The 22,616-nt window shown below is 44.4% G+C and overlaps 1 protein-coding gene and 1 long non-coding RNA gene across 6 annotated transcripts in view; one reads left to right on the top strand and one right to left on the bottom strand.

Moving 5' to 3' along the window:
- The window catches only part of SOX13 (SRY-box transcription factor 13), a 149,441-nt gene that overhangs the window by 106,297 nt on the left and 20,528 nt on the right, over positions 1 to 22,616 (bottom strand). The gene's annotated exons all lie outside the window — the stretch shown is intronic.
- LOC128322980 (uncharacterized) lies at positions 1,320 to 21,590 on the top strand. The gene is made up of 3 exons (XR_008306118.1): positions 1,320 to 1,525; positions 3,612 to 3,662; positions 20,290 to 21,590. It is a non-coding gene; the product is annotated as an uncharacterized LOC128322980 (long non-coding RNA).

Raw genomic sequence — 22,616 nt, forward strand, 5'->3', positions numbered from 1 at the left:
TGGGGGAAGGTAGGCTGAACTCTGCCTTCCCCACTGACCACCCTCCTTGCCCCCACCCCGTGTTGGACATGTGAACAACCTCAATGTGTGAATAGGGCTTCTCTTTCAGCCTAATCTATTTCACAGGATTGCAAGAATAAAACGAGGGAGGGATGATGTGTGCTGCTTGGGAAAATGGGAGATAAACAAGTAATGAATAAATTAGTCAAGCTGTGAGAAACAGTTTGCCTAGTTAAAATAACTAACTGTATTAGAACAAGGAAAGGAAGACAACTAGAGAATAAATGTATTCATAATTGTTCTTTTTATAAGTTACTAGAATGACAAAGTATAGGATAATGCATAGCTGTTTGACTTTTGTCTTAAACTGTTCCTAATAAAACAGAGACAGTATTATACATGGAGACACATACGCCATATGTTTGTGCATATGTGTGGGTATGTATAAATGTGTGTGTATAATAATATACATATATAAAACATCAGTTTATTCTGTGCATTGCATAATTATTTTGTCATATAAAAACGTAACATGATACAGTGTTTTCTGTTTCCAACTGCTTACTTTTAATTGTGTTTAAAAAAAATTTTTTTTTAACTCCAAAACCTAAGAGGTAGTGAATAAATTAATCTGCTTTAGCCACTGGAAAAGTTTCCATCTGCTTCTGAGAGGAAACGGCACACTGGTGTTTTTAATGCATGTCTCCTGGACTGAACATAGCCTGGCATTTTGAGGCAATAGGCCTTAGATGCAGTGCCAAAGATGGCTTTGATCAATGCTATTCTTACTTTCTGCAGAGCAGCCCCAGTGAGAGCGCAAGTGTGGGAGATTTCCTGAGAGATGCCAGTACAACTGGCCAGGCTTAGCCGTGGGAGACAAGCCCCAGGAGGTCAAAGGCGGCTGATTGCTTTGTTGTGAGATCGCCCATCAAAGTCATTTATCTGGAGGGTCTTCCTTTCCTAAGCATTCTTTTGAGGCTTTTTATTTTTAACCCTTGAGAACACTGTTAATTACTCCACCATGTTGCAGACCTTTAAAAACTACTCAATTGATTTTTATCCTGGTTGCATGTAATAAAAAGCAAGCGCTGGGGGTGGGCAGAAGAGCACACCCATCCAGAAACAACTGGACAATTAAAAAAGGGGAGCCTGAGGGGAGAACAAAAACAATTAACAATCCCAAAGGAGGGAAGAGAAAAGGCTTTGTTCTGGTCGCTATAGCAACCGCTGGGGCCAGAAGAGAAGGGAGGAGTTAACATCCCCATTGAGCACTTTCACTTTCCTTTCAGCCATCCCATTCTTTGCCTTAGTATTGACAGAGGTGGCGGCAGCTTGCATTTCCGTAGGGATAGAGAGTAAAAGCAGAGATGTGCTATCTGGGCCATCCAATCTCCTAGCTGCATTCATATACTTCAGGTGCTGCTGAATCTTGGCAAATATGCTAGTGTACATTATAGCCTTAGCTATGGCTAGCATATTGACAAATATGATTAACATACATCAAGACCGCAGCCAGGAATTTATGGTAAGAGGCGCCTCTTAATCATTGCGGAACAGCCAGAACATCAATATAAGTAACCAAACACGTTTCAGGTTACTTCATATTGCTTTTTAGTGAACAAATTGGGTAGGCTACTGCCTGCATGGTTTTCCTACCTCCAGCACTAAAAAAAGGGCTCAGAGCATAGGGACCTGCCTTACACTAAGCCAAGCCATTGGTCCATCTTAGCTCTGTATTGTCTAAACTGATTTGCAGCAGCTCATCCAGCTTGCAGGTAGGAATCCTTCCCAGGCCTACCTGGAGAGGCCCCAGACTGAGCAGATGCTCTACTGCTGAGCTATGGCCTCATCACCAATATACCTTTAAATTTTTATTTTTTAAAAAAAAAAAGTTAGGAAAAAAGGAAATTGAACATTCAAGGAAAACTTGAATATACATGAAGAGACCAGGCCTTCTGTGGCTATGGTCCTCATGAAGAAGAGGACACTGCTTACTTGTTCTATTTGCATTCATCTGGTGGCACCCTGGGATGGGGCTTTCTCGGTTATCACCCCCCGGGTTGCGGATATAAGAGGAGAGGAGTGGCCAGTGAGGGCAGCACGAGGTGAGGGCAGCAAGAGGCACCTTTACGGAATAAGCAGGTGCTGGCCAGCATGTAAGCAGCACCTGCAAGCTGCCACGCTCCGCCCACAATCCTGTGCGGGGAGGTAGCGCTCCACCCAACATCCTGGCGTGGCCCCAGCCCATGTACATACGTGGAGCCTCCACACATGCGCAGAGACCAGGGGAATGCTAAGGCCAAGTGCCGCTGTTCTGCACAGGATTGCAGGTGGAGCGCAGCAGCTTGTAGTTGCTGCTTACACACTGGTAAGCACCTGCTTATTATTCCTTAAAGGTGCCTCTTGCTGCCCCTCCCCACCCCTCTGGTGCTGCCCTCACCGGCCACTCCTGTAAGAGGATTACCTTTCTTGGAGGCCTTCAGGAGAACCTTAAAGACCTTTTTAGCCTGGCTTTTAATGATAGCTAGTTTTAATTTTAATCTGCTTTAAATGTTTTGTTTTAATTGTTTTATTATGTGCTTTTGATTTTTAATGAAAACCACCCTGAGCTACTTTAGGAAGGGCAGTATATAAATGGAATAAAAATAACATGTATATGTATATATCACCAGGATACATGGTTCTTTCCCCTCTCCATCTTAACAACTCTATCTATCTATCTATCTATCTATTTGTTTGTTTTATTCAATTTCGATATCGCCCTTCCAAAATGGCTCTAACTTTGTGAGGTAGGTTAGTAAGAGCGTGTGTCCATGATTGAACCAATGTTGTCCAGTGAGCAGAGGCACTCTTACCCCTGGAATTTGGGGCCAAAGTCCAGGGCCTCCACAGCCCCAGGGGACCCTCAAATTTTCTTTAGTCTGTCCCAGGTGGTGTGGTCCCTTGGCTGAGCATGATGATGCTGAATTTGCGGGGGGGGGGGGTGCGCCTCCAAAGGCCTTTAAGTCCAGGCTCCAAAATTACCTAGGTGCACCTCTGCCAGTGAGCTTCGCAGCTGCAGATGCATTGGGACCTGGGTCTCCTCAGTCCTAGTACCTGATTACTTCACCACAACTTGCTCTTGCACATATCACACCTTGCAAATCCTGAGTTTGATCTTAAAAAGGCCCTGGCTATAGCTTGGTGCAGATGTAATGCTCCAGAAGGCATTTTTGCTTGCAATACTTGGCATCAAATCACAGTTTGCAACCATGCTTAGAAGAAGTGTGTTGTCAAACCATACATTGGATGAATGTAAAGCTAACCATATTTAGTTCCACAACTGAAAAGGAGAGGGGAATGCCCACATAAGAGAGGAGAGGAGAAGGAAGCTAGCCCAAACATTGACTTTATTAATTGGATCAAACACTATTAGAGCTGATTGCTTGAAAGGGTTACTTTCCTGCTCTGCAGGAGATTTAAAAGGCAGTTGGGAAAAAGCCTTTCATGTAATTAAAGATGGTTCCTAGCAGAAGGCTGGGCATTGATTATGAATGTTCTTTATTGGAAGCAAAAGCCAACGAACAATATTTGGTAAGAAGGTAAACAGTTGCCTTTTCTTCTCATTTCAGGGCTGTGCATAGCTGTTGCACTGAGTAGGGAGCCAAGCCAGATCGCAGCAGGTTAGTACAGCATCATTCTGCTGCAGGCCTCTCACCAGCCAAGGAGCTTTCAGCAGCTTTACAACCCTATAAACGGGTTCCATTTCTGTAGCTTCTAAAACAAGCATCCCCAAACTGCGGCCCTCCAGATGTTGCTGAACTACAACTTCCAGCATACCCAGCCACAAAAAATTGTGTCTAGGGATGCTGGGAGTTGTAGTTCAGCAACATCTGGAGGGCCGCAGTTTGGGGATGCCTGTTCTAAAAGAACAGATGCCCAGCAAGAAAAGAAAGGGAGAAAACATCCAGAGGTTAACAATTAATTTTTTTAAAAGGTACCAAGCTTTGTTTTCTAGGCTTGTGCAAATTCAGATCTGAAAATTCAGATTTTATCAAAAATTGCCCCAAATCAGTAAAAATTGGTAAAATCCAAATCAGATTTCCCCCCCTGATCCAAATCAGATTTCCCCCCCTGAAAATCAGATTGCTAAAGTCAGAATTAATTCCAAAACATCAAAATTAACATTGGAAATACTTCGGAATTTCAGAATTAGAAAAATGGTAAAGGATTTTCACCATACAGATAAATGGGAAATTAAAAACAAAAAACCCCTATAAATCACCGGTTGGTCCTAGAGCCTTGAAACTTGCCACACGTGGAGAAGGAGGCCAGGGCTCCCTGTAGTGAATCTGGTCAATCTCCTGATTTTTGATTTTTTAAATTTTTGTTTTAAATTAGCTAAAAATGGTGAAAGATGGCTTGTTTCAAGACACAGCTTTACAAAAAACTCTGAAACCCTTGGACCATAATTCCAGCAGCATGTGGAGGAATCTGCCCTTTTTCTTCATGAAAAGGGGCAACAGCAAGCTTCCCCCTTCTATATTTCTGGGATGGATGGGCATACAGTTATGAAATCTGGCACACACGAAGTCCACATTGGCAGGACTCTGTGTGTGTGCCCCCCCCCCAAAAGGCTATGGGTACGTCCTCTGATTTTGGGGGGAATTTTTTTTATTATTATTATTTTGAGAAAATTGAAAATAGAAAAAAGGGCTGAAACTCCTCCCTAGGACCATCATTCCACCCTCATATGAGGAATAAGGACTGCCCTCAACTCCTGCCTGTAGGCTTCCATTGGTATCTGGTGGACCACTGTATGAAACAGGATGCTGGACTAGATGGGCCTTGGGCCTGATCTAGCAGGGCTGTTCTTATGATTTTATATTAATTTTTGCCTTCCGCATTACAGAAGCAAACAGTCAGTAAAAGTGAAAGTACTTTGAATGTTTCTGGTTTGTGGTTAGAAAGAATTTATCACTTTCCCTTCTAGCCATGAAGGGATTAAAAGGTGTGAAGTTGTTTTCATCCCTTTTAAAAGGTGTGCCTGTTCTTGCAATGGGGAAGGAGAGGGGAATTAATATAAAATCAAAGAATGTCCTTTTCCCTCCATATAGGGGGTGGAATTATTTCCCAAGGATGGGTTTCAGATCTAGAACATTTTGTACAGTTCTGGCTTGAAACAAGCCATATTTCACAATTTTTAGCCATTTTAAAAGAAAAATATTCAAAAATTCACCAAAAATCAGGGGATTGAACAATTACCTTCAAATTCACAACAGTGGGCCCTGACCTCCTTCACCACATATGTAACATGTTTCAAGATTCTAGGACCAACCAGTGACTTTTGGTATTTTTTAAATTTTCCCCCATTGACCACTATGGGGGGAAATCTGACTTTAAGTACGAATTCGGATTCCAAATCTGATCTTACATTTGATATTGCCAGAGCCCATAGAATCTGAATCCAATATGATCAAATCCAGATCAGGTCAAATCCAAATTTGAATCTGAATTTTCTGAACCAGGACAGCCTATTGTTTCCTACTTTAGGTTAGGCTCACCAGCCTTCTAGGACTGGCTGTAAATATCTAGAATTGACATCAGTCTCCAGGTGGCTGTAGAAAGCAATCCTGAAGACTCTTCAGTGGCTGGATATCATGGAAAACATTGAGGGTGGTGGGGTGGGCTTGCTAGAAATAGCTTCAGTCAGAGTTGGCAACCTTATGTTGTGCTGGGGGCTAGGCAACATTGACTCTCCAGCCGTTGGACAACAACTAAATTGTGGCTGGGGATGATAAGAGTTGTAGTCCAACAGTAGCTGGAGAGCCAAAGATGTGCAGGCCTGCATTAGACTTGCAGGGCAAAATTAGTTGTGCCACAAGGTTCTGTTATTTATATAGAGATTAAGTTTTCTCCCATGGGGCAAATATCAGCTGGGGGCAATCCAGAGCATCAAAATAAATCCAGTTTTGAAGGACTGTAGAGGCAGAAGACCAAGGTATGCAGAAAGACAATGCTGTTTCCATCATGGAAGATAAAAGACAGAGAATGCTAGCTACTCCTTTTCTCTTCCAAAGAGCTGGGCGTGTCTGTTTTGTCTATGCCTTTCATCCTTGTAAGAGCTGGAAGCATCACAATACCAGCTCTCTCCTTTTATGCTAGGCTGCCTGCAATACTCCAGCAACCCAATCACAGGTTACATACAGCTGTGTTCTGAGAATGAACCAGACAATGACTTGTTCCTTTTATGGGTGATTGGCGGGAACAATCGACGGGGAACAAGCCAGCTTTTACTTCCTGTCAGGAAACAAACCATTGTTTAGAAGTGGGCATGGGCCTTGTTCCTTGCCAGCCAATGTTGGAACCTGTCTGTTGCCTAAATAACTGCTGTGAAGGGCAGTACATGCATATATGTTTTAATTCTGAAAAACCAGTAAGATGAAGAGTAAGAGGGAGTAAAAGAGGGTATGGCTTCAGTTGCTTTTGCTGGCCTTAGGAAGCTGCCTTATAGTGAGTCAGGCACCACTGGTCTATCTAGCTCCATGTATTCTACTGGCAGGCAGCGACTCTCCAATGTTTACAGGCAGGAATCTTTCCCAGTTCTACCTGGAGATGCCACGCATTGAACCTGGGACTTCCTTGCATCAGATTCTCTTCCACTGAGCTATGGACCCATCCACATCCTCAGTTGCCTTGGCTGAAGATGGCATATGATAACAGAGTTGGATGTGCTGTGAAAGGCCCAGAAAACATTTTCTTGAAGTGGGTGGGTTTAGTTTCATAGTCACTTCTGAAGGAACACCAAGGCTGGAGATCTGCACACAGAGCACAAGGAAGTGATCAAATGGACCATTCCACTAGGGAACAACATTTTGACCATTTTCCCATGTAAAATAATCCTTGTTAATAGAAAATGAGAAAAACAGAGAGCAAGGCTCTAGCGCAGTCCTTTGCTTTCTGTGCTGGTTTTCTTTTTGCGGGGAGCCTTTCAGAAATGTGATCCTCCACCTACACTTTGACTTGGTTCTGTCTCTTCCACTGCATGCTTAGACCTGGCTGGAGAAGCAAGTATAGACGAGAAGTAAGCAATTTTGAATCAGTGCCAATCAGTTGCCTTGTCCTGAGTAAGACCATGGGTTTGTTTAGCTCAGAACTGTCTACCCTGACTAGCAGCAGCTCTAGAAGATTTCAAACAGTTATTTCCCCAGCCCTACCTGGAAAGACCAGGGAAACACCGGCTTTCCTGGGCTCATCTTGCCCAGTAGGCATCTGCCAACACCAGCCTTACCTCAGCCTGGCTGCAGGGACAGATGTTCCCCAGGCCTAGCTGCTATGCCCAGCATGGTTTTGTAATTAAATATCGGGGGGGGGGGGAGGCCCACAAACAATTTTTATCTTGACTGTTTTTCGAGAGACTGTTTAAGGGGAAGGATATTTTCTATTTCCAGCCCTACCTGGAAAGACCAGGGACTGAACCCAAAATTTTTTGATGTAAAGCATTTACTCTTTCACCGAGCTACAGCCCTTCCCCCAAAGTTTAGGACCAAACTGTTTGAGAAGGGGACTTTAAAAAAAACAAAACAGATCCACATTGTATAGGGTGGATATAGGGATATAAGGTGTCCACTCTCAGGTTCCCCTCTCCATCCCAGCAGACATCCATAGTTACAGACATCTCTGCCAATAGCCTCTCTTGGACATCTACTACAAAGGTCCCCCCCATGACTTTTTAAATTTTGAAATTTGCACAGAACAAGGGACAGAAAGGGAGCTTTCATTATGCCAGGCATGAGAGGCAAGATTATGCCAGGCATGAGGGACGAGACCTTTTCCCGTCTGCCTGAACACTCAAGGGAGGGAAGGGCTCCATTTCTCATTTTGTGCTGGGCTATAAAGAAGCAGGAGCAATAAGAGAGACTCCATATCCAAGAGACAGCATTGTTCTGGATACCAAATGATGGCGACAAACATGAGGGTCACTTACTTTTGTGTCCTGCTTGTGGACTTTCTAGAGGCATGTGGCCACTGGCCATTGTTGGAAAGGGTACTGTATAGGAGACTAGAATGGTTTCCATTTTTGGAAATAGTACTCTAGACTCTGGGTTTAGTCCAGCAGGGCTGTGCTGGTGAAAGTGCACAATCACATAACCTTGGTTCAGCAATCAGGAGGATTCCACAGGCTCACAAGCTCCTCCCTCCACATAGGCAGGGGTTTCCCGCTGCCTTTCCATATGGGAGCTAACTGGAATTAAGGTTACATCGGTAGCAATGTAAATACTAACTGTAGACAACCCAGACCAGAGTTGGAAAAGAAAGGCTGGACTTACCGTGAACAGTTCTTTTTCAGCCAAAGGGAGGTCATCCTCATGATAGATTAATACTAGGACTGGGGAGACCTGAGTTCAAATCCCCATTCAGCCATGATACTAGCTGGGTGACTCTGGGCCAGTCATCTCTCTCAGCCTAATCTACTTCACAGGGTTGTTGTGAGGAGAAACCTAAGTATGTAGTACACCACTCTGGGCTCCTTGGAGGAAGAGCGGGATATCAGTGTAAAAAAAAAACAAAAAACTTTGTCAGGCTAGTCACACGTCATACAGCTATCCCTTAAGCCCCCGTTCTGGGACTGTCGAGAAGATAAGACTAGAGAAGTAAACAGTCATGAACAAGAAGAAACAAAGGTAATAGATAACAGACAATGGTCAAAACCCAACTAGGTACCCTGGGAGTCTGACCAAAAACTTCCACTCAAACTGGCAAAACCCTTTACCATCCACGGGTGGGCCAGATGACTTCCCTATAGCTGGAAAAGAACCATTCATGGTAACTCCAACCTTTCTTTTTCCAGCTATAGGGAGGTCATCCTGAGGTGTCAGACTTCAGCCCTTGCTTCGGTGCTAGATATTTCTGTTCCCGCTCAAGCAGAATTAATGAAAAAAGGGGTGGGAGCGGATGCTCTAGATCACCTGCTGTAGGATAGTTCAGGCCACGGCCGCCTTGTCTGAATGGAAAGAAGGAATCTTGTAGTGCTTTATGAAGGGAGAGACAGAACGCCAGGTAGCCACCTTACAGATTTCAGCAAGAGGGGCTTGAGCTAAAAAGGCTGCTGTTGTAGAAGCACTACATGTAGAGTGTGCAGTAACTCCCCCAGGAGGAATAAGGTGCAAAGAGTCATATGCCAGGGCAGTGGACACTTGGATCCACCTGGCCAGGGTTGTCTTATTAGTCTTGGCTCCTAAGGATGAGGGCTGAAAGGAAACGAAAAAGGAATCAGACTTTCTAAATGACTTGATATGTTTAAGGTAAATGAATACGGCCCGTGAACATCCAAGGTATGCCAAAGCTTTTCCCTTGGGTGAACAGGGGATGGACAAAAAGAGGGAAGAACCACTTCCTGAACTCTTTGAATAATGGAATTCACTTTAGGGACAAAGGTAGGGTCTAACTTTAAAATAACTGAGTCCAGCTGAACCAAGCATAATTCTTTACAGACCAACAGAGCGGCCAGCTCTGACGCTCGTCTAGCTGAAGTTATGGCCACCAAAAACAGAACTTTAAAGGAAAGTAATTTTAGGGGCACCTCTTTGAGTGGTTCAAAGGCGAAATGTGTAAGGGCATTCAAAACTTTATTACGGTTCCAGGAAGGAAATCTATGAGCCAAAAGTGGAGCCAGATTAGATGCTCCTCTCAGGAATCGCCGAATATGAGGATGCAAGTTGGAAGTACCAGGAACAGAAATGTCTAGCACCGAAGCAAGGGCTGAAGTCTGACGTCTCAGTGTGCTAGGCCACAGGTCTAACTCCAGACCCAACTGAAGGAATGCCAAGACCTCTGGAACTCCTGCCGATGAAGGCCTGATGTGTTTTTTGTGACCCCAATGTGAGAAGGCAACAACCCATGTCGTCTGGTAGATCCTTATAGTTGATGGTCTTCTAGATGCCAAGATAGTGTTTTGGACCGTGCACGAATAGCTGCTCCTCGCTAGCCGTTTGAGCTCAGTCACAAGGCATGTAACTGAAGCCATGCTGGGTCCAGATGTAAGAGTGGGCCCTGACAAGAGGTATTTGCAAAGCAGACGCTGCCAAGGAGGTTGAACGGAGAACATCATCAGGTCCAAGAACCAAGGCTGATGTGGCCAGAATGGCGTGACTAGAATGGGTTCCGCCCTTTCTAAGATGAACTTCCTTATCACCTTGTGGATGATCGGGACTGGAGGGAAGGCATATATTTTATTTTATTGTAACATTTATATACCACCTTTCATTAAAAACAACCCCAAGTTGAATAGAAGACCACGCAGCCACAGAGACACAAGAGCATCTATCTGCTCTGCTTGGGAACACAGGAACCTGGCACAATAGCATGGTAGCTTCTTGTTGACAGTCGATGAGAACAAATCCAGAATAGGAGTCTCCCAGACCCAAGATATTTCCTCAAACACATCTGGATGTAGTAACCAGTCCGCCGGATCGATGGTGTGATAGCAAATTTGCCAATCTGCTGAGATGCTCCACCTGAATTGACAGAAGACGATTCTCCACCCAAAATAAATAGGTCTGATTCCTTCATTAGCACACGCAACTTCGTGCCCCCCTAGTTGTTGATATGCGCCTTGGTGGTGACATTGTCAGTGTGGATCAGGATGTGAGATCCTTGCAAGAGAGTCTAGAACTGCAAAAGGGTGAGCCTGACTGCCTTCATCTCGAGCCAATTGATGTTGTGTTGGAGGTCTTCCTCCTCCCATCTGCCCTGTGCATATTGTCTTTGGCAGTGGGCTCCCCAACCTGTCAGACTCGCATCTGTGGTCACTACCACCTTGTCTGGAATCTCGAGTAGAATGCCCTCTGTCAGGGCTGGGGACAGCCACCAAAGGAATGAGCGAAGAACCTTGAGTGGTAGGGGCACCTGAACATGTCTCTTTTCCGTGATGTTCTCCTGGAAGGGAAGAATATGCCACTGAAGAACTCTCAAGTGCCAGCAAGCCCAAGGAACGACTGACATGCTGGCTATCATTGAGCCTAGAACTTGAGCAAGCAGCATCAGGTCTGCCATCCATCTGCAAAGAAGGGGCGTAAATAGTAGGTGTATCTTCTGGTTGCGCTCCAGGGGGAGAGATACAGAAGCCTCCCGAGTACTGAAAAGGGCACCCAGGTGTTGGAGCTCTTGTGAAGGGCACAGGTGGCTTTGCTGTTGGTTGATTACGAAGCCGTGTTCCTGAATAATTCTCATTGCCTTGTTGACATCTCTGACAGCCTGCTCTCGTGAAGATGAACAGAGAAGGAGATCGTCTAAATAAGAATGGGCATGAATGCCCTAAAGCCGAATGTGGGCGATCTCTCAGGGCCACTATCAACTTTGTGAATATTCTTATTGCTGATGAGAAACCAAAGGGCAGTGCTCTGTATTGTTAGTGGCACTGATTGTAACTGAATCTGAGGAACTTCCATGAATTTGGATGTATGGGCATATGGAATTAGCCTCTGCTAAGTCGATGGAAGCCAGGAACTCCCTGGGCCTGACTGCCTCCTTGGTAGATTTCAAGGATTCCATCCTGAATGACTTTTTGCTTACATGATGACTGAGCCACTTCAAGTCCAGAATGGCTCTTCAAGACCTGTCCTTTTTGGGAACTAAAAATATAAAGGAATAGATGCCTTGACATAAGCATGTCAACGGCACTGGTTCTATTGCGTGGATATCCACTAGTTGTGAGATGGCTTGTTCCATCAGTGTGCTCTTTGAGGGATCTCTGAAAATGGGTGTATTTAGGGAAAAATCTTGAGGAGTGGAAATGAAGTCTATCACGTACCCTCCCTGTACAATCTCCCTCACCCACCTGTCTGAGGTGGTGCTGTACCAGACTCGGGAGTACAGGGTCGGGGAGGCATCATTGCTTACAGTTTGGTTGGGAATCCATAGAAAACTGTTGTCCCTGTTGGCCTCTGTGAATGCCTCTTCCTCTCTGACTCTCTGTGTAATTTTAGGTGGCCCACCCAGCAGGGTTGGCGCACATGGTGGCATTGCTAGTACTGCTGGAACTGCACCAGAATTATATTCAGGAATAAATGGCAGGATCGGGTCCTGAGATGGTGGCAGAATTGGGCCCTCAGGCTGTATTTCTTGCAGAATTGGGCCCACTGTAGGTGGGAGGATTGGGCCCATAGAAGAGGTCATTGCTGCCATTATTACCACGTCAGGAGCTAGCAAGTTAGATCCGGTATAATAGCCCTCAATATAGAGCCCTGTATAATTGGGCTTGTAAAGGCATTTAAAATGGCTGCTGTCCTCTGAGGGACCAGGGAAATGGGGGGATCTTCAGACAGGAAGCGGCATGGTTCATGCTATCTGCAGACAGCTTGAATAAGAAGGTGCTCACTAAGGTGCCCCCCTGAAGGGACCAGTTTTGCCCGCCTTTTCTTTTTTGAAGGTTCTTCTCCCTTAAGGTGCTTTGATTTCTTTGCCAGCTTTTTATGTGGCTTGTCGGAAGTTGCAGGGATGGACCCCAAGAGAGAAGGAGAGATTGGGAGTCCCAGCTGCAGAGAGAGCGGAGCAGCGGGATCCTGGCACCATGGCAGATTCACGCGGGATAATACGGACCCCGGGGCAGGGGGGGCGGTCTTTTAACAGGGTCTGGGCCCCGGCTTCAGATGGTGGTCCTTCAGAGAGGGAACCAACCAAAATATCCCCCAACTGAGAAGCTTCCATATCGGAGCCAAAAGCGGGGAGAGATCAACTCAAACAGAAACTAACACAAAGGCAGTTAAAGGAAAATAAACGTTTTAAATAGCTGAATAAACTCAAAAAGGTATTTTTCTTTAAATAAATATAAACAGACTCCCTTCCCACCCTGGCACACAGGAGGAAAGGAAAGGAAGAGGAAGAAAGTGTTCCCGGAAAAAAATAGCCGGAGGTTCTACAAAACTGAGAACTCTGTGAAGCGATCTGTCTGCGGAGCAGACAGGACCAGAACTGGGGCTTAAGGGATAGCTGTATGACGTGTGACTAGCCTGACAAAGTTTCACTGGCCCTGTCTCTGAGCATGTGATGGCTATTAACCCATCGTGAGGATGACCTCCCTATAGCTGGAGAAACCTGCTTCTAGTCAAGGTTGTGAACTGTGATTTGGCACTAAACTATGATTAGCAAAAACATCAGTGCAGGCGTAACACTAAACATACTTAACTCTGAAATGGAAAGAGAGATGGAAAGCCCAAGAGAGGAGGAGGGAAGAAGAGCATGCAGTGATATCTCTCCTCCATGTCTGCTGGAATTCACAGGAATTAGTGGGAGGGATCTTTTCTCTCATTTTGCATGAGGCTTCTGTTTCCCCCTTCCCCAAAGCCTGCCACAAAGGGAGATAGAGTCTGCATGTGCCAGAGGACAACGGGAGATGAGGAGGTATGTCTACGAGGCCCCAGCCTTGTCATTGGCTGATCTTTGTGTCTTAACAGAGCTCCACACTAACCCAACTACACTTTCCTCATCATTCAAAATCACACCCAAAGATCCCTATGGAGCCTGCCTTAACTTTCGAAACACATCACACACACACACACACACACACACACATTTTCTCTGCAACCATGAAAGTTACAACTTTTTAAAAAAGTAAACAGAATACATTCTCAGAAAGTCAAAACCTGAACCACAGTACTGATATATTATTGGGTTACATACTTTTACCATAAGGCAACATAATTTTAACTCTGTTTCCTTGTAAGTATTCATAATTCGTATCATAGAAATCCTATCTTTACTTGTCACATAGGTAGAACTTGGAAATGTTAATAAATAAAAATGTTTTTCACACACACAGTTTAGGGGAACTGCCTTAATCTTGGAATCTGCTTATGAATGCTTAATAGCTAAGCTAGGCTTATTCATAGTAGTAGGCCAAGTCTCTGAATTCAGAAAGTTGGGTTTGTCTTCTTAGCATGGTGAAAGAACGAATTAACACCTGGGTCTTTCTGATATCATAGTGTCTCCTTAGGAACATAAAAGCTGGCATTGCTAGCCTTTGTACCAATTATTATTCTTAGCAAGAACCCTTCAATTCTCCCCTCCCCTTGCAAACAATCATTGCTAAGAACTTTAGGAGGAAAGGAAATAATTGCAAAGAAGAGCCTAAAGAAAGGACACAGAGGGAGAGCAAACCCAGCCTCCAAACCAGGACAAACGACGAATGAAAGACAAGCAGGCCCAAGAAGAACATGTCATTTGGCACCAATGAGTGGACAATACAAAAGGAAAGATAAAACCCAGGAGAAGCAATCAAACAATTGCAAGCTTGAAAAACTCAGGAAAGAAAAGCATAGTGATGAAGAGCCCAACAAAGCATCAAAGAGAGAAATAGCTAAAAAGGCTCAACAAAGATTGAAGTGGAACAAAAGAGAGAGAGAGCGCAAACAGAGAATGTAGAACAAAAGTTCTACTTGGAAAACATTGAGATAGGACAAGCTCCACCTACTAACCGCCTCCAGGGGGCTGAGTAGGTTTTTAAATAAGAGGTCCAAGGATGTGTAGGTGACAAGGGTAGGATAAATCGGTTGATTCTGTTCTTCTTGTTGTGTTGTAAGAGTTTGTGGTACCCTGGGTGGGCAGGAAGCAAGAGAGATTTGGAGGTACTGGCAGGACGTGTGGGTGCTTGCTGTAGCAGTCATTGGACTTTGTCTCCATTCACGCATGAGGATCTATGGAGAGATAAGTTTGTGGGCAGCTGGGGAGGGGAGAATCTAGATTTAAAACCACAACTGTGCAGCTCTCTCAGTCTTCTAGCCCAGTGAGCATAAACAGCTCAGAAGATCAAACACTGGAATCTCCATCCTAGCACATGAATAGTGCCAAGGTAGAGATCTACCTTCATGATTGATGCAGCACCCTCTGTCCATGCTTTTGTACCAGCATCTGAGCACAATTGTCTTGAAGCCATACCAAAAACTTTGGCAGGAGAAGGTGGGAATAACAGCAGTAACCAATCTCTTGGCCCTTCAGAGGCTTTGAAGCTGGTATCATGGCAGAACTGTGCTTCCGCTTCACTCTACTACCACCACTTATACAAATGCAAATATTTATATACCACTTTTCAACAGCTAGTTAGGGTTAGGCTTACATTCTTTCCCTGTACTAAGCAGAATATGAGGCTGTTCTCATGCGCAGCCAAGACCGGGCTAAGGAAGCCAAGCCTGGTTTGGGCTGCTTGTAAGAACCTCGGCAGCAAACCCACCGAAGAGGCCCACCCGTTAACCGAAGATAAGGGCGCAAGCTTGCCCTTAACCCGGGCTAAATGATCATGTATTGGCGCCATGCAACACCAACACAGGAGCAGGCTCCAGGCCAGTGCCGGGGGCATAATGCACTCTTGCAGTGCATTATGGGATTTCTAGCAGCTGGGACAATGCGTCCTGGCCCACAACCCACCACGCTGCTGTGGAAAGCCGGTGACCACTTGGGTATGCGATCCACATGCCCAGCAAAGACTAACTGATCATCTGCAGAGAAGATAAGTTTGAGCAACCTTCCCTGCTGCCTGCCTGGTAGCCCTCTCACATGATCGTGAAAAAAGGGCTCTATGTATCAAGTAGAGCACAGCAGGATACATCTCCCTGTGTGGGTTTTAGATCATGACCTCTCATTCTCTTGAACTAGTCTAGCCCCACATGCCCTACAGTGTTTAACAGATGTATGCATTTTATTACATTTATATCTCACCTTTCCTCTCAGGAACTCAAGGAAGTGCATAGACACTGTGGGGCAACTGCTGAGGGCCTGATGCCTCTCCTAGCACCTTGGGGAGGATTCAGCCCAGCCAACCATCAACTGGGTAGCCCCCCTCCCCTTACCATGGCTGTGGATACAATTTTATTTCATTATCAGTGGTCCAGCAGGTAGCCAACAGCAGCATTCTAGGTGGTAGTTGCTGCATACCATGGTTTTTTCCTCCCACAATGCCCCGTGTAGTGTCACACTATGCAGGGCACTGATGGCAAAAACAAAAAAAAACAAAAAAAAGACATAGCAAGCACAAAGACTGCAAGCTGGTGGTGGTGCTGGCACACTGAGAATAATAGAAACTCATGTCCACTGCCATGGTAAGGGGAGGGTGGCCCATCAAGGGAGAAGAGGGGCCACTAGAGGTCACTTTGGTGAGGGCCCACTCAAACCTGGAGCTGGCCCTCTTTCCTATCTAGGCAACGTCCAGGCCCTTATTAGCTTCTGCAAGATGGAGGCATCTGGATCAGATTAAAAGCTGCAGATTTGGCAGACATTTGGCAGCAACTTAAATGTGGTTTGGCTGTGTTATGGATTCCCCCCACCCCCGCCAATATTCATGACAAAACATCTCCTCCTCTGCAGTCCAGAAATCACCTTGTCAAACTGTAAGTGTGAGGCATTTTGTTACACAACATCTCACTTTGTACATGCTGCCTAAATTATAAGGTCTGGTTTACCAGCCAAAGACAGGATACTTGACACTTGACACAGGCAATGTTTAGCTCACAGTTCAGTGTACAGCAGCAACAATCTTTATAACAGGGCTGCACCACTTTGGCCCTCCTGCAGATGCTGGACTACAATTCCCATCATATCTGACTACTGGCCACTGTGCCTGGGGATGATGGGAGTTGTAGTCCAAACTTTGTAGGGTCAAAGTTGTGCAGCCCTGACTTACAACATGGGGAATGCACATAGAAGAACAAGCCCTGCTGGGAGAGAACCAACATGGCTTCTGCAAAGGGAAATCTTGTCTCACAAACCTTTTGGAGTTCTTTGAGAATGTCAACAAGTGTGGATCAAGGTGATCCAGTTGACATAGTACAGTATACCTGGACTTCCAAAAAACTTTTGACAAAGTTCCTCATCAAAGACTCCTGAGGAAACTTAACAGTCATGGGATAAGGGGACAAGTACATGTGTGGATTGCTAACTGGTTGAAAGACAGGAAACAGAGGGTAGATATAAATGGAGAGTTTTCACAATAGAGGGAAGTAAGAAGTGGGCTCCCCTCGGGATCTGTACTGGGACTGGTGCTTTTTATTTTATTCATAAATGATCTAGAAGTAGTGGTAAGCAGCGAGGTGGCCAAATTTGCAGATGATACCAAATTCTTTTGGGTAGTGAAATCCAAAACAGATTGTGAGGAGCTCCAAAGGGATCTCTCCAAACTGGGCGAGTGGGCGACAAATTGGCAAATGCGGTTCAGTGTTGGCTAGTGTAAAGTGATGCACATTGGGACGAAGAACCCCAACTTCAAGTATACGTTGATGGGATCTGAGCTGTTGGTGACTGACCAGGAGAGGGATCTTGAGGTCATGGTGGACAGTTCGTTGAAAGTGTCAACTCAATGTGTGGCAGCCATGAAAAAAGGCCAATTCCATGCTAGGGATCATTAGGAAGTGGACTGAAAATAAGACGGCTAATATTATAACACCCTTATACAAAACTATGGTGCGGCCACACCTGGAGTACTGCATACAATTCTGGTCACCACATCTAAAAAGGGACATTGTAGAACTGGAAAAGGTGCAGAAGAGGACAACCAAGATGATCAGGGGCCTAGAGCACCTTTTTTATGAGACAAGACTACAACACCTGGGGCTATTTAGTTTAGAAAAAAGACGTCTGTGGGGAGACATGATAGAGGTCTATAAAATCATGCATGGTGTGGAAAAAGTGGAGAGAGAGAAATTCTTCTCCCTCTCACATAACACTAGAAACAGGGGTCATCCCATGAAATTGATTGCCAGGAAATCTAGGACCAACAAACGAAAGTACTTTTTCACACTGGGAAGAGCAGAAGGTTTCAAGTTCTCTCCATCTTCTCCAAGATAGCGGCTGAGAGAGATTCCTGCCTGCAACCTTGGAGAAGCCAATGCCAGTCTGTGAAGACAATACTGAGCTAGATAGACCAATGGTCTGACTCAGTATATGGCAGTTTCCTATATTCCTATAATGCATAATTCATTTGTGGAATTCTCTGCCACAAGATGTGGTGACAGCCAACAACCTGGATGGCTTTAAGAGGGTGTGGATAACTTCATAGAGGAGAGGTCTATCATCAGCTACTAGTTGGAAGGCTGTTGGCCACCTCCTGCCTCAAAGGCAGAAGGCCTCTGAGTACCAGTTGCAGGAGAGTAACAGCAGGAGAGAGGGCATGCCCTCAACTCCTGCCTGTGGCTTCCAGGGGCATCTGGTGGGCAACTGTGTGAAACAGGATGCTGGACTAGATGGGCCTTGGGCCTGATCCAGCAGGGCTGTTCTTATGTTCTTAAAGTACAGATGGAAGCTTCCTGGTGTCACAGTTGGATGCTGTTTTGTAATGCTCAAAGGTTAAAGATAAAGTTGTGCCATCAAGTCGGTGTCGACTCCTGGCAACCACAGAACCATGTGGTTTTCTTTGGTAGAATACGGAGGGGTGTGCTGCCTGATATAGGTGGGAAACACACCAGCGAGAATTTGAACTGGCAACCTCTTGCTCCCTAGGCAAGTTACTTCTCCACTGCACCATTAGGTGGCTCTACTCAGAGGTTCAGTCCCATGGAAAACTAAGCGTGGGAAGCTAGCTGTGCATATCCAGAGTCAATCCCATGTCTGAAATAAGTCCAACAAATCCTTCTAAAATAACTGATGGGTTTTCACTAGGTGGGGTATCCCCAGATGTGCATTAGCAAGTATAATAAATGGGTACTATGTTGAATAGAAACAAACTGGTTTGACTAGTCTTTTGAAGAGCCGATTATTGTACATAAGCTTTTCAGACAAAGCAGTGCACCACAGTCATATCTGTCATGAGCTGTGCTGAAGAAACAGCTTGTAGAAGACTTCCAGGGGAGGGCTAACTCTACCCTCTAGCAGTCACAAGCAACAAGGTAATAAATGTCTTTAAGAGAGGAGAGCTGGTCTTGTGGTAGCAAGCATAACTTGTCCCCTTAGCTAAGCAGGGTCTGCCCTGGTTGCATATGAATTGGAGACTAGAAGTGTGAGCAGTGTAAGATATTCCCCTCAGGGGACAGAGCTGCTCTGGGAAGAGCAAAAGGTTTCAAGTTCCCTCCCTGGCAGCATCTCCAAGATAGGACAAGATTTTATTTTTTTTATAGGACAAGATTTTTTTATTGAACCAACAAACTACCAAAGCATACAGTACGTTGCCAAAGCACAATTATATACAAAGTGGTTGTTTGTACATGATATATCTACAAAGATTTACACACAAGGATTTGGAAACACACAAGTTATGAAGTATATGCAGGTAGTACTGTAACTTGGGGGTGGGGGATTACAAGGCACATCAGGTAATCTGGGGGGGTTACGTCCGACGTCTATTTCCACAATTTGTCCCATTGCTGTTTAGAAGAGATACTCTTGTCTTTTTGCACATAACCATACAAACTTTTCCAGAAGAGATTTACTGTCTCATCTGTGTGAAATGCCTACCTGCAACCTTGGAGAAGCCGCTGCCATTCTGTGTAGACAGTACTAAGCTAGATGGACCTAAGGTCTGACTCAGTATATGACAGCTTCCTATGTTCCTATGTACAAAATACCAGGAAGGGCCCTCAAACATCCTGAGAAGAGGGAGCTTTGGATAAAGCTGGATCCCTTGTCCTACAATTCTGGAAGTTTCCACATTGAACTCACACACTGAAAGTTTGCCACTCTCACACGACTCCACCACAGAGTGGAGTCCACTAAGCAGAGACCTTAGACTCAATAACTCCACCAGTATAATGGCCTTATACCCTTGCAGATTTTGAGGGTTCTTGTGCCACCTATGTAAAATTCTTGTAATGTTCTCAATTTCTGAGGAAACTAGTTTTCATGGCTTTTATTAACCAAATCACATCAGCATTAGATATTCTAAAGTGCCACCAGCTAAATATGCAGTCACACACAAATATTGATTGGCAACTTGTGTGTGTGTGTCCCCATGTTCTCCAATGCAATAAGATGAGACCAGTTTCAATCTGCACTCTGAACTTTGGACACTTAGCTAGCTAACTGCCTCTGTAAACCTGCCAGTACTTCACATCAGAAACAACTCAGATAGCACACAATGTACTTTGTGATTGTAACCTCCCACAACTTTCTTACCAATGCAACCAATTTTTTGAGGAATTCTGTGTTTGCTGCTACTGTGTGCTTTCTTGAATTGTAGCATGAAACATTTGCTTATAAAAATTTAACCTGCTTGTAAATTCAGCAGACATCTTTCATACCTTTTTATTTCTTGTACAGTGCCTGGTGTGCAATTAGCCCCATTAAATGTTAAGCATATTTAAAAATAATACTAAATAATAGTTTTGCTTGCAGGCAAAACCAACACATTGGTTCCCCCATCAAGTTATTTCAACTATTGCTATTAAGCTGAAGAAACAACTAGTTCTAGCAACAGGATATATCTTCTTGATAAGACAATCAAGATCAGAAAAGAGGCATTTCAACTTGAAAGCTGAAACTCATCTGCACAAGCTGGGTTGTCTGAGGAAATCGACATTGATAGGAACATCTACAGCTTTCTCGTTTAGCAGCCTCAATTCTCCTTCCCTACATTTTCTTTGAGTACAAGGTACAAATTACTTGACAGACCCTTCAAGTCCAGAAAGAAGAGTGAAAATGCTCCATGCATTTGACAACAAGGGGTTCTTCAGTTGAGAGATTGCTTTGGTATATATTATGCAGCTTATGAAAGGTCATTCTTCCAGGCTTAGTTTGCTGAATTGACTGAAAAGAAGAACTGAGGTGGAGGTCTGTCATCTCACTGCTTAAAGAAGGGGGGATTAATTGGGAACTGCAGACCCATGCTCAATAAACCAAGATGAATTCAATCAAATACCATTGATTCTACATGCACCATATATGAATTTTACTGTGGACGGCTGCACATTTTTGAGAAATCACTGTCTATAAATAGCAAAGATAAGGTGTATGGCTCCCTGACTCCCAGTCTTCTGGAGGTGACTGTCCTTTTCATTCAGGCCTTTGGCCACTGAGTAGTTATCCCTTGACTACCTTTTAGGTGGGTTTGTAGTTGTGTGTGTTGGGTTTTATTTGTATTTTTTTGAATTTTTTTTTGTTACACACACATGTACATGCGCGTGCATACGTGTGTGCACACGCAAATACGTATACACACACACACACACAGGTAGTAGCTAATTACCTTGTAATGGGCTCTAATATCTGCTTCTATTATCTTATGCCTAGTACTGTATCCTGTTGCAATTTTATTTCCAGGATGTTTAACATGATAATGAAAACCTTACCAAATGGGCAAAAACTTGACCACAATTTCCGTTAAAGCTAGCAATTGCTGTTTGGATAAAGAGTTTCACAACTTCTATCCCCCCATTTTTATCAGAGTGTTTTATTTATCTTTCTTGAGACAGTTTCTAATCTGATGGAGCTCCCCATCTGCCTATTCAGCAGTCTTCCTTAACTGACACCTCTTTTCAGCATTGCTTTCTTTTTCTTTGATTTGGCACACACCTTTTTTCAGTTTATTTTAGACATGCCTCTTCAATGACCCTCCCTCCTTTAAAAAATTTTGTGTGTGTGTGCACATCCCTGCAAATATTGCAGTGTATAAAGAAATAAAGTTACCATCTTTTGGCTTTCTTTCCTTTTTTAAGTGACAGATCTAAGCAGCGGGATGTTAACAGTTCCAAAGGTCTGGGCATTAATAAAACTGGCAATATATTGACCCTAATCAAAGTGGTGCATATTTACCTGTATGACATATAAAACACAAAGGCTGATGTTCTGTGTGCTCTTACCTGAAATCACAGTGCCTTAAATCTAAGTATATGTAAATGGGATTGGGCTGCATAGAAAAATTTTGCTAAATATTTCTGAAAACAAAATGGTGGTAGGGGTGGGGGGAAGAGCCCAGTTATTATTAGGGATGTGGAAGAGGCAGAAAGCTGATAATACTGTGAATTGGATGCACTTAATTAAATCACGTCATACAGGGACAATAAATATCAAAAAAATCATATGAATCTGCCTTATCATGAAGCTGCCTCACACAGAGTCAGGCCATTGGTCCATCTAGCTCAGAAATGTCTACACTGAATGGGCAGCAGTTCACTGCTTGTGGATTCCCAAGTATACAAGGAGAGGAGAGGAGATCTGGTCTTGTGGTAGCAAGCATGACTTGTTCCCTGTCAGCCAAGCAGGGTCCACCCTGGTTGCATATGACTGGGAAACCACATCTGAGCACTGAGCACTGTAAGATATTCCTCTTAGGGGATGGAGCTGCTCTGAGAAGAGCAGAAGGTTCCAGGTTCCCTCCCTGGCAGCTCCAAGATAGGGCTGAGAGAGACTCCTGCCTGCAACCTTGGAAAAGCTGCTCCCAGTCTGTGTAGACAATACTGAGCTAGATGGACCTATGGTCTGACTCAGTATATGGCAGCTTCCTATATACCGTTTGGTTTGCTATTATGGCCCACTGGTGGATCAACTAGTGAGTGTGGGAATTCCTGCAACTTTCTAAGTGCCTTTCCAAGGCACTTTCTATACATTCTTCAGCAACACAGCATATTCTGGACCAGTTTATAAGATTACGTATGCTTTAACTTTTAAGATAGCCTGTTTATTCCCTTCTGCTTTGTGTATGTAATGCACATCAGAGGGTTGCA

This window comes from Hemicordylus capensis, chromosome 4, assembly GCF_027244095.1.
Source record: "Hemicordylus capensis ecotype Gifberg chromosome 4, rHemCap1.1.pri, whole genome shotgun sequence".
In the NCBI taxonomy this organism is placed as follows: Eukaryota; Metazoa; Chordata; class Lepidosauria; order Squamata; family Cordylidae; genus Hemicordylus; species Hemicordylus capensis.